Here is an 8,613-nt window from a genome sequence, read left to right as displayed (position 1 = left end):
AACAAAACATGAAACTGCCCTGGGCCTTTGCTTAAAAGACCTTTAACATAGAACTCTAGAATAACTCAACAGAAATTTCTCTCCAGATAAGATGTCTGGTCCAGGTGATCCTGCCCCAAACCTGTAGTTTAGGCTGGATATAAACAAATCCATCATGAACAAAACAATGGACATATTGCTTTCTCTCAGTTCCCTCACTAATTGGTTCATTTCCTACACCTGGAGCGGGGGTGCCTTACTGAGATCGAGAGCACAGCTGCCAAATCCCCAGTCATCCCAATACAAAATTCTGGACTTGGTTCTGGACTTTCACAGGGATATGAATTTGGCATAATCTAAGAACCTGGCCGAACAGAATCTAAACCCTTAAAAACACTAGACTTTAGATCATGGGATTACATTTTTTTGCCATTTACAGACTTTCTTTCCCCCTTCCATTCACTAATTTGCATATGCAAATGCAAATTAGGGTTTAGATTAGTTTTGGGGTTCAGCCGAATCCTAAAAAAAAGTTTTCCGTGTATCCCTAACTAAAACTCAAGCTTTATGTCTTCTTAGGTCACTTGTGAGCTACTGTATAAAGCAATAAAGTTCAGTTTTTAATCCATCATGTTTTCTGAACCACACTTCTATATGTCTGTTGTTTTGTGCATGAAGTAGAAGTAAAAATAGGCATTACGAATAGCCTAAAGCTACACGGAACTGAAAATTGCAGGCCGAGAATCAGCCCCTCCTCTGGTAAAGGGGCTGATTCTCGGCCTGTATATTTCCTCAGGACAATTTTCAGCCTTGTGTGGCATTAGCCTCAGGGTCTGACTGGGGGGCCTGGGGCCCACCGGGGCTACTGCCCCAGGGCCCCCCTCCGGCCCCCCGCTGCCGCTCTAGTGCACCGCGTCGCTGTGTTGGGTCTTTGTGTGTGTGCACGGCACCACATCAGTGCGCACGGCGCATAGTTTTTGAGCACAATGTTTATTTTGCCGCAACCCCCGACAAAGAGGGGTCTCGCAACACCAAGAAGCGGATCTGGGCCGACACTGATTAACCTTGTTGTACACAGCAGAGTCCTGCACAGAACCAATTTGTTAAACCCCGCACGCAACCCACATACTTACCCTCTTGGACCCGCTAACCGACTCGACCTGCAAGTACCTTAACCGCAAATCGATCCGCGACCTGCTAACCATCAAGAAACAGGAATGGCTGTGTTGGCGTGATCAGAAAAGAAGGAGTAAAACATGAAGTGCCGTAATTGGAAGTACCCGTGATCAGAAAAAACTCACTATTGACCCGCGACCCGACCCTGACCCGAAAACACAGAGAACCGCCAACCGTGTCTATACCCGCTCCCGAAACTTCTGCCTGCAATCGGCAGGTTTTTGCAGGTAACCTGCGGGTACCAAACCCCCTGCAGGACTCTAGTACACAGTGCTTTTGCTTACTTTTGCTGGAGTTCATTGCTAACTGTTAGATAAATTGTGCTAAACATAACAACCAATCAGAGATTAGCTTTGATCAGTATGCTGCAGATAGAATATTGAAAGCATATGCTGCAGATGTGCCAATCAGCATGCATATGATGTTTACAGCCTGCACCTTCATTATGACAGGATGCCCATTAGTGTCTATAACTTACATACTATAAAATATGTATCTATTTATATTAAGCACAGGTGCAGGGGATTATTGAATGCAGAAACTTCATAAATATATTTTCAAGCACCTGATGAAAGCTGATGGGCCGGAACATGTAGTGCACGACTTTTCTGCAATAATGAGGATATAAAAATACAGTGTGCTCTCCGGGTACTACTTTATCGATATTTTAAGTTCCATTGTCAAGTTAAAACTTTCCTATTTAATAATCTCATGTATCAAGAGAATGAGTGCAATGTTTAAGGCCGATTAGATGTCGGATTCTGAATACACTCATTAGACCTCTGGGGACAGTTCTAAATTTCTATTTCTAAATGTTGGCCTGCATACTATTCCAAGTGCCTCAAAACCTTATCTGATCCTTACTGAGCCTTCCCCAAGTAAGCAAAATAAGATAAAATACATTGATAAATTGTACTGCTAATTTGCGCAAAGTCTTACCTGGGTACAGTGGTGAAATGCGCAGCAGGATAGGACAGTGAGCAGGGGGGTAACATTGTATGGAGATGAGCCTTCAGAGCTACTATGCTACTATGATCTCTAGGATTACAATAATATCCATGAACCAGAGAGTAAACTCTATGCTCCAAAGAAACAACAATTTTATGTTAATGTCATGATGTTTATGAACAATTGATTCTTGGGCATTTTGTCTGCCACATTTCCCACCAACTAAAAATGTGGCACCAACAAAGTTTGAGCTGATTGGGCAGCTGTGGTTCTCTAACTCTTTTGAGATCCAGCAAATGTAAAAGTGCCATTGACAAATAGAGGTTTATGCACTGTACTGCTACTCTGTGATATGACAATGTATTAGGTCAGTGCTGTCCAACTGTCCGACCCCCCTCTGTGTGACCCCCACATGAAAATCTGTGTGCTGTGACTGCTTACCTTGTGTAAATTTTAAATGGTACCAGAACTGAGATTAACTGGTCCCTGCATTTTTACACCTCAATTTCAGACTGTAAACTGCTGCATTGTTTACACTTGTAACACCTCTATTGTTCACACCCCTCAAACCCTGTACTGTTCACAACTCAGACCCAGACTGAAAGTCCCTGCATTGGTATGTGTGCATATCTCCTACAACCTGCTGGAGGGGCACCAGCATTGTATTACTGTATGTAGCAGTATGAACTGTTCATCTTTGAGTGGTCCTGATAGGTTTCCCTGTCTCCTGCTGTATTTTGCATTCCATGTGCTTCCTGTGTGCGCCATACTCTACTTGCCATATGCTTTGTGTGTGTGCCATACTCTACCTGCCCTATGCTCCCTGTGTGTGCTTTGCACTGCTTGCCATATGCTCCCTGTGTGTGCCTTACTCTGCATTCCCTATGCTCCGTGTGCTCCATACTCTGCCTGTCCTATGTACCCTGTGTGCCCTACTCTGCCTGCTCTATGCTCCCTGTGTGAGCCATACTCTGCCTTCCCTATGCTCCATGTGTGCCATACTTTGCCTGCCCTATGCTCCCTGTGTGTGCGCCATACTCTGCCTGCCCTATGCTCCCTGTGTGTGCTATACTCTGCCTGCACTATGCTCCCTGTGTGCGCCATACTCTGCCTGCCCTATGTATTCTGTGTGTGCTCTACTCTGCCTGCCCTGTGCTACCTGTGGGACATGAGCCTGGCAGGGGTTTGTTCTGGGGTTTGGTTAGCATTTGTTAGGGGCCCCTAAGATGTTTAATCATGTGCTGAGGGGGGTGCTATCCTATCCACAGTGGAGGAGGAGCATATGTTTTAATATGACTTAAATTCTTCACATATTAGTGATAAGTGATATTATCCCTGCAGTTAGCACCAACCATTTGGTTTTTTTTGGTGTGCTACCACCATTAATGTGGACATGGTCTTGTGGTAACATGGGTGTGGCTCAAAATGGGTGTGGTTGAAAACAGGGAGTGGTCAACACTAGCTTTCATTATCTGCCTTCCACCACTTAGGCCAGAAAAATTTCAGCCCTCGGTACCACAGAAGTTGGACAGCACTGAATTAGGTTAATGCTCTGACTATGACTCTGTTACCAGTTTTTTTTATTTGACTTTTTTTTTATTATGATTTTTCTTCTGACTCTTTTTAGCTTTGAAATGGGGGTCACTGACCTCAACTAGAAAAAAATCTCTGTAAGACTACAAATGTATTGTTACTTTTAACTGCTCATCTTTCTATTCAGAGCCTCTACTATTCATATTCAAGTCACTTATTCAAATCAATGTATGGTTGCCAGGATAATTTGGACTCTAGCCACCAGATTACCGAAACTGCAAACTGGAGAGCTGCTGAATAAAAAGCTTAATAACTCAAAAACATGAATAATAAAAATGAAAAACAATTGCAAATTGTATTAGAAAGTCACTCTCTACATTACTAAACGTTAACACAAAGGTGAACAATGTTTTTAACAAACGAGGGTTAGAGCGTAAATATAGGATCAGAGGGTCCCATTCACAAGAATTTATAATCTAAAAATATTGCTTTGCTTGGTTTTTTTCTTGTTTAAAACTTACATCCCATGCCCCAAGTTATTACAAATCATGTCATCTGCCATTAAGTCATCCCAGAATGTTTTCCGATAAACACTAAAAGGTACAAAATTCAGATAGGTCTGGGGGCGTGGCCTAAGCACGCGATGCAGTAGCAGCACTTTCACATCGTCTCCCGGGACAATCTTTCTACTAGCCTCTTCGGGCTTGCTATTAGCAGTGGCCAGTGTCTCAGTCTACTACCAGTGCCTCCGGATCGACTTCTGCTATGGGTAGGGTGAAAAAAAAGCAATCCCCGCTCAAACTCACCTCTTTCTATAATAAAAAGCCGGAGCTGGATCCCATCCAAGATGGCGCTGAAACGCACTCTGAGGAATCAGCGTCGCAGCACAGCTCTCCAGGCGCAGAGAAGCTTATTCCCTCCACACCACTCCGATCCTCTCCCGCTGAACAGCATATTAAAGATATGCTCTCTACCTTTCGGGCAGACCTGCAAATGGACTTTAAAAACATGCTCAAGGAGCTCAAGTCCGAACTCACTGCCTTGGGAAATAGAACGGGCCACTTGGAGGACAAGATGGAGGAAATGGTGAGTGCGCACAATAGTTTGGTGGATGAGACTCATAAATCGGAGGAGGCCATTGTTGACATTAAGCGCAAGTTAATGGATATGGAGGACAGATCCAGGCGCAATAATGTGCGAATCAGAGGCATCCCTGAACAGATATTGCCCGCTCAGTTACAAGAGTTCTTTATCGACTTCCTACGTACTATGTTACCTGAAGTGGAAGGTAACTTTCTACTTATTGATCGGATCCATCGACTGTATAAACCTAAGAATGCACCCCAATCCGCACCCAGGGATACGGTTGCCAGATTGCATTTTTTTCACGTAAAGGATCTCCTGCTAAAAACGGCTAGGAATTCAGAATCCAGGCCTGAGAGATATAAGGACATAGAGCTGTTCACCGATTTGTCTCCAATGACTCTACAAGCCAGGAGGGAATTTCACGAAACGACGTCCATACTCCGGCAGCACAATATCCCCTACAGGTGGGGTTTTCCTTTGCGACTGGTGATCATGAAAGACGGAGCTACTACCACTATCCAAACTCCAGCGCAAGGGTGTACACAACTCCGCACTTGGGGTTTAAAGCCGATACTTCATCTGCCGCCTGTAGGAAAAGAGGGATGAAGTTCTTCGATCCATTTACTGCAAGTTCTATTTTTTTTTTGCCCGACCGGGCATTACTGTTTTCATCATATCTCCCGGGAGCTGTGTTAAGTATATTGGAATAAGTTACTGTTTGCTTGGTTAACCCCTCGATACAGACTTTACCCTGTGGGCCATTGCTGGCAGTAGGCCCCACGGTTCAGTGGAAGTATCCACCTTTATAATTACAATGTTTTTTCTTTTCTGTATGTTTATACTATTGTTTTCTCTCTTCTCCTTTCCCCCCTTCTTCTTGGGTATGCGTTCCTTAGGAAATTGTATATGCTTTGTGGTGTTATGCTAACTGGGTTCGATGGTGACTCTCTATGTATGACTTTATGCAACCGACATTATATTTATGATGGCGTTTAATGTTTTAACAGTTAATGCTAAGGGTCTGAACAGCCCTTATAAGAGATCTTCTTTATTGTATGAAGCCAAACAGCAGCGGGCTGATATTGTGTTTGTTCAGGAGACACACTTTACTCCTTCTACTACATGTGTTCCGAAAAACAAGTTGTATAGTATATTCTATTCTGCCCCAGCATCTACGAAAAGAGCAGGTGTTGCAATAATGATAAGCTCTTCCTTAGCTTACACATATGAGAGTCACCATGTGGACCCTAATGGTCATTGTATTGTGTTGAATTGCTACATTAATCGGAAACCTTATACTTTGGTCAATATCTACTCCCCAAATTCCTCTCAACTTACATTTCTTAGTAAGGTATTGCATAAGATAATCTCTTTGAAACATGGGTCCTTGATCTTAGGTGGAGATTTCAACCTTGCCCCTGATCCTGTATTGGATAGATCGGGTACTCCTAAGGGCCAACATAAGCTGAAACTCTCCTCATTCCAAAGCCTTTTACAAAAATATGGGCTTTATGATTCATGGAGACTTTATCATCCTGGGGAAAGGGACTATACATTTTATTCCCATGTGCATTTGTCCTACTCGAGGATTGACCTGATCCTTGTTCAGAAGGATATGCTAGACTACATCGCACAGTCCCATATTGGTCTGATTTCATGGTCGGATCATGCCCCTGTGCTGTTATCCGTAGCAGACCAGGTGCAGCGATCCTCTAGGGCCCAATGGAGACTTAACCCTTTACTGATCACCAGACCTGTATTTAAAGAGATAATCTCTAAGGCTATAAAGGAGTATTTTGGACTTAACGATAATGGTCAATGTAGTACCTTTAGTGTATGGAATGCCCATAAGGCTTATTTGAGAGGGCTTTTCATTAAGTTGGGCTCTAAATACAAAAGAGATAAGATTATGCCATATCGCACACTTTTGTACAAACTATATAGTTTGGAACAAAACCATAAACAGTCACCTGATCGATCTACTGCAGTCCTGATTGCTGATACTAGAAGGGAGCTTCAAAATTTAGCGATGGTACAAATTCAAAGTAAATTGACGTTTCTTAAAGCCACTCATTACAGGATGGGCAATAGAGCATCTACGCTTTTGGCTAACCAACTACGCACTAGTCAGGCCAAAAAACGTATTCACATGATTAGAGATAACCGCAACAACCCCATTTATGACCCAAGAGCAATAGGGAATAGATTTGCTGAATTTTATACGACTCTTTACAATATAGCTGACGACCCTGCTACTCCTCAACCCACTTTACAACGCATAGATGATTTCCTAGATTCCATTCAGCTACCCCGACTTACTCAGACTCATTGGGAACAGCTTAAAAATCCTATAACTGAATTGGAGGTCTCGAAAGCTATAGCATCATTTCCTAGTAATAAGGCCCCCGGGCCAGATGGGTTCACGCATTTATACTATAAGACGTATTCTCCACTATTACTCCCACATTTAACAAACACCTTCAACGAAGCTTTTGCCGCAGGTTCTTTTCCCAAGGAAATGCTTCTATCACAGATTGTTACCTTACCTAAGCCGGGGAAAGACCCATCTTCCGTACAAAATTATAGGCCAATCAGTCTACTGAACGCAGATATAAAAATATACGCTAAGGTTATAGCTATACGTCTCCAGTCCATTATGCCAGCAATTATAGATCCGGACCAGGTGGGATTTACTGTCGGTAGGGGTGCCCCTGATGGTACTCGTAGAGCCATTAATATTTTACATTGGCTGGGGCGCTGTCGGATGCCTTCTCTGCTTCTTTCCTTGGATGCGGAGAAGGCGTTTGATAGAGTTAATTGGTCATATTTATCTAGGGTTCTAGAAAAGTTTCACTTCCCCCTGGAATTAATTACTGCAATTATGGCGCTGTACAAAGGCCCTTCGGCACAGATCAACACTAATGGGACTTTATCTGCCCCCTTTGACATATCTAATGGGACCCGGCAGGGGTGCCCGTTATCTCCTATTATATTTTCCTTGGTGATTGAACCCCTTGCCCAAGCCATCCGCCAGGACCCGGATATCCAGGGTATCAATATAGCTGGTCAGATTCAGAAGGTGGGTCTCTTTGCGGATGACACTATTATTTATATGTCACACCCATCCCACTCCCTAAATAAATTGCTAGGGCTATTACGAGCATATTCTGAGGTATCATATTACAAGCTTAATGAAACCAAAACGCAGGCTTTATGTATTAATCTGTCGGATGCTGATACCGAGTGGTTTAAACGTAATTATCAGTTTCAATGGAAGGGGAATTCAATAAAATTTTTAGGCATTGATATTATACTTTCTCCCAGTGATATGGTCAGGGTAAACCTTACACGGTTGTACCAGGAATTATCTGCTGATGTCAAAACGTGGAAGTGCCAATTTTTGTCTTGGTTGGGACGGCTGCAAGCTTTAAAAATGTTGGCATTGCCAAAGGTTTTGTATGTGTTTAGAACTATGTCTGTACATGTACCACCTGCCTATATTATGAAACTGCAATCACTCTTCAATTCTTTTTGTGGGCGAACCAAAAACCTAGAGTTGCACAGAAAATTATACAATTGTCAAAACGCAAGGGGGGTCTCAATGCCCCTAATATATTGAGCTATTACAAAGCGGTGACTCTTGATCAACTAAAGGCATGGATGACACTAGATATGGAGAAACGGTGGGTGCAAATCGAACAAAACTCTGTCTCCCCGCTTTTACTTCCACAGATTATGGGCACCCAGACGCCACTCTCTTATATTAATCCGCAACAAGTTCCTCCAACTGTCACCCATTCGCTGGGCGTGTGGCAGAATCACAAAAAATACTTTAACACCTCTTTGCATGTGTCTCCCATTGCACCAATAGCAACAATGGAACTGCTCATT

The sequence above is a fragment of the Xenopus laevis genome, chromosome 6L (genome assembly GCF_017654675.1).
Source record: "Xenopus laevis strain J_2021 chromosome 6L, Xenopus_laevis_v10.1, whole genome shotgun sequence".
Classification (NCBI taxonomy): Eukaryota; Metazoa; Chordata; class Amphibia; order Anura; family Pipidae; genus Xenopus; species Xenopus laevis.
Note: the sequence above shows the minus strand (reverse complement) of the source record.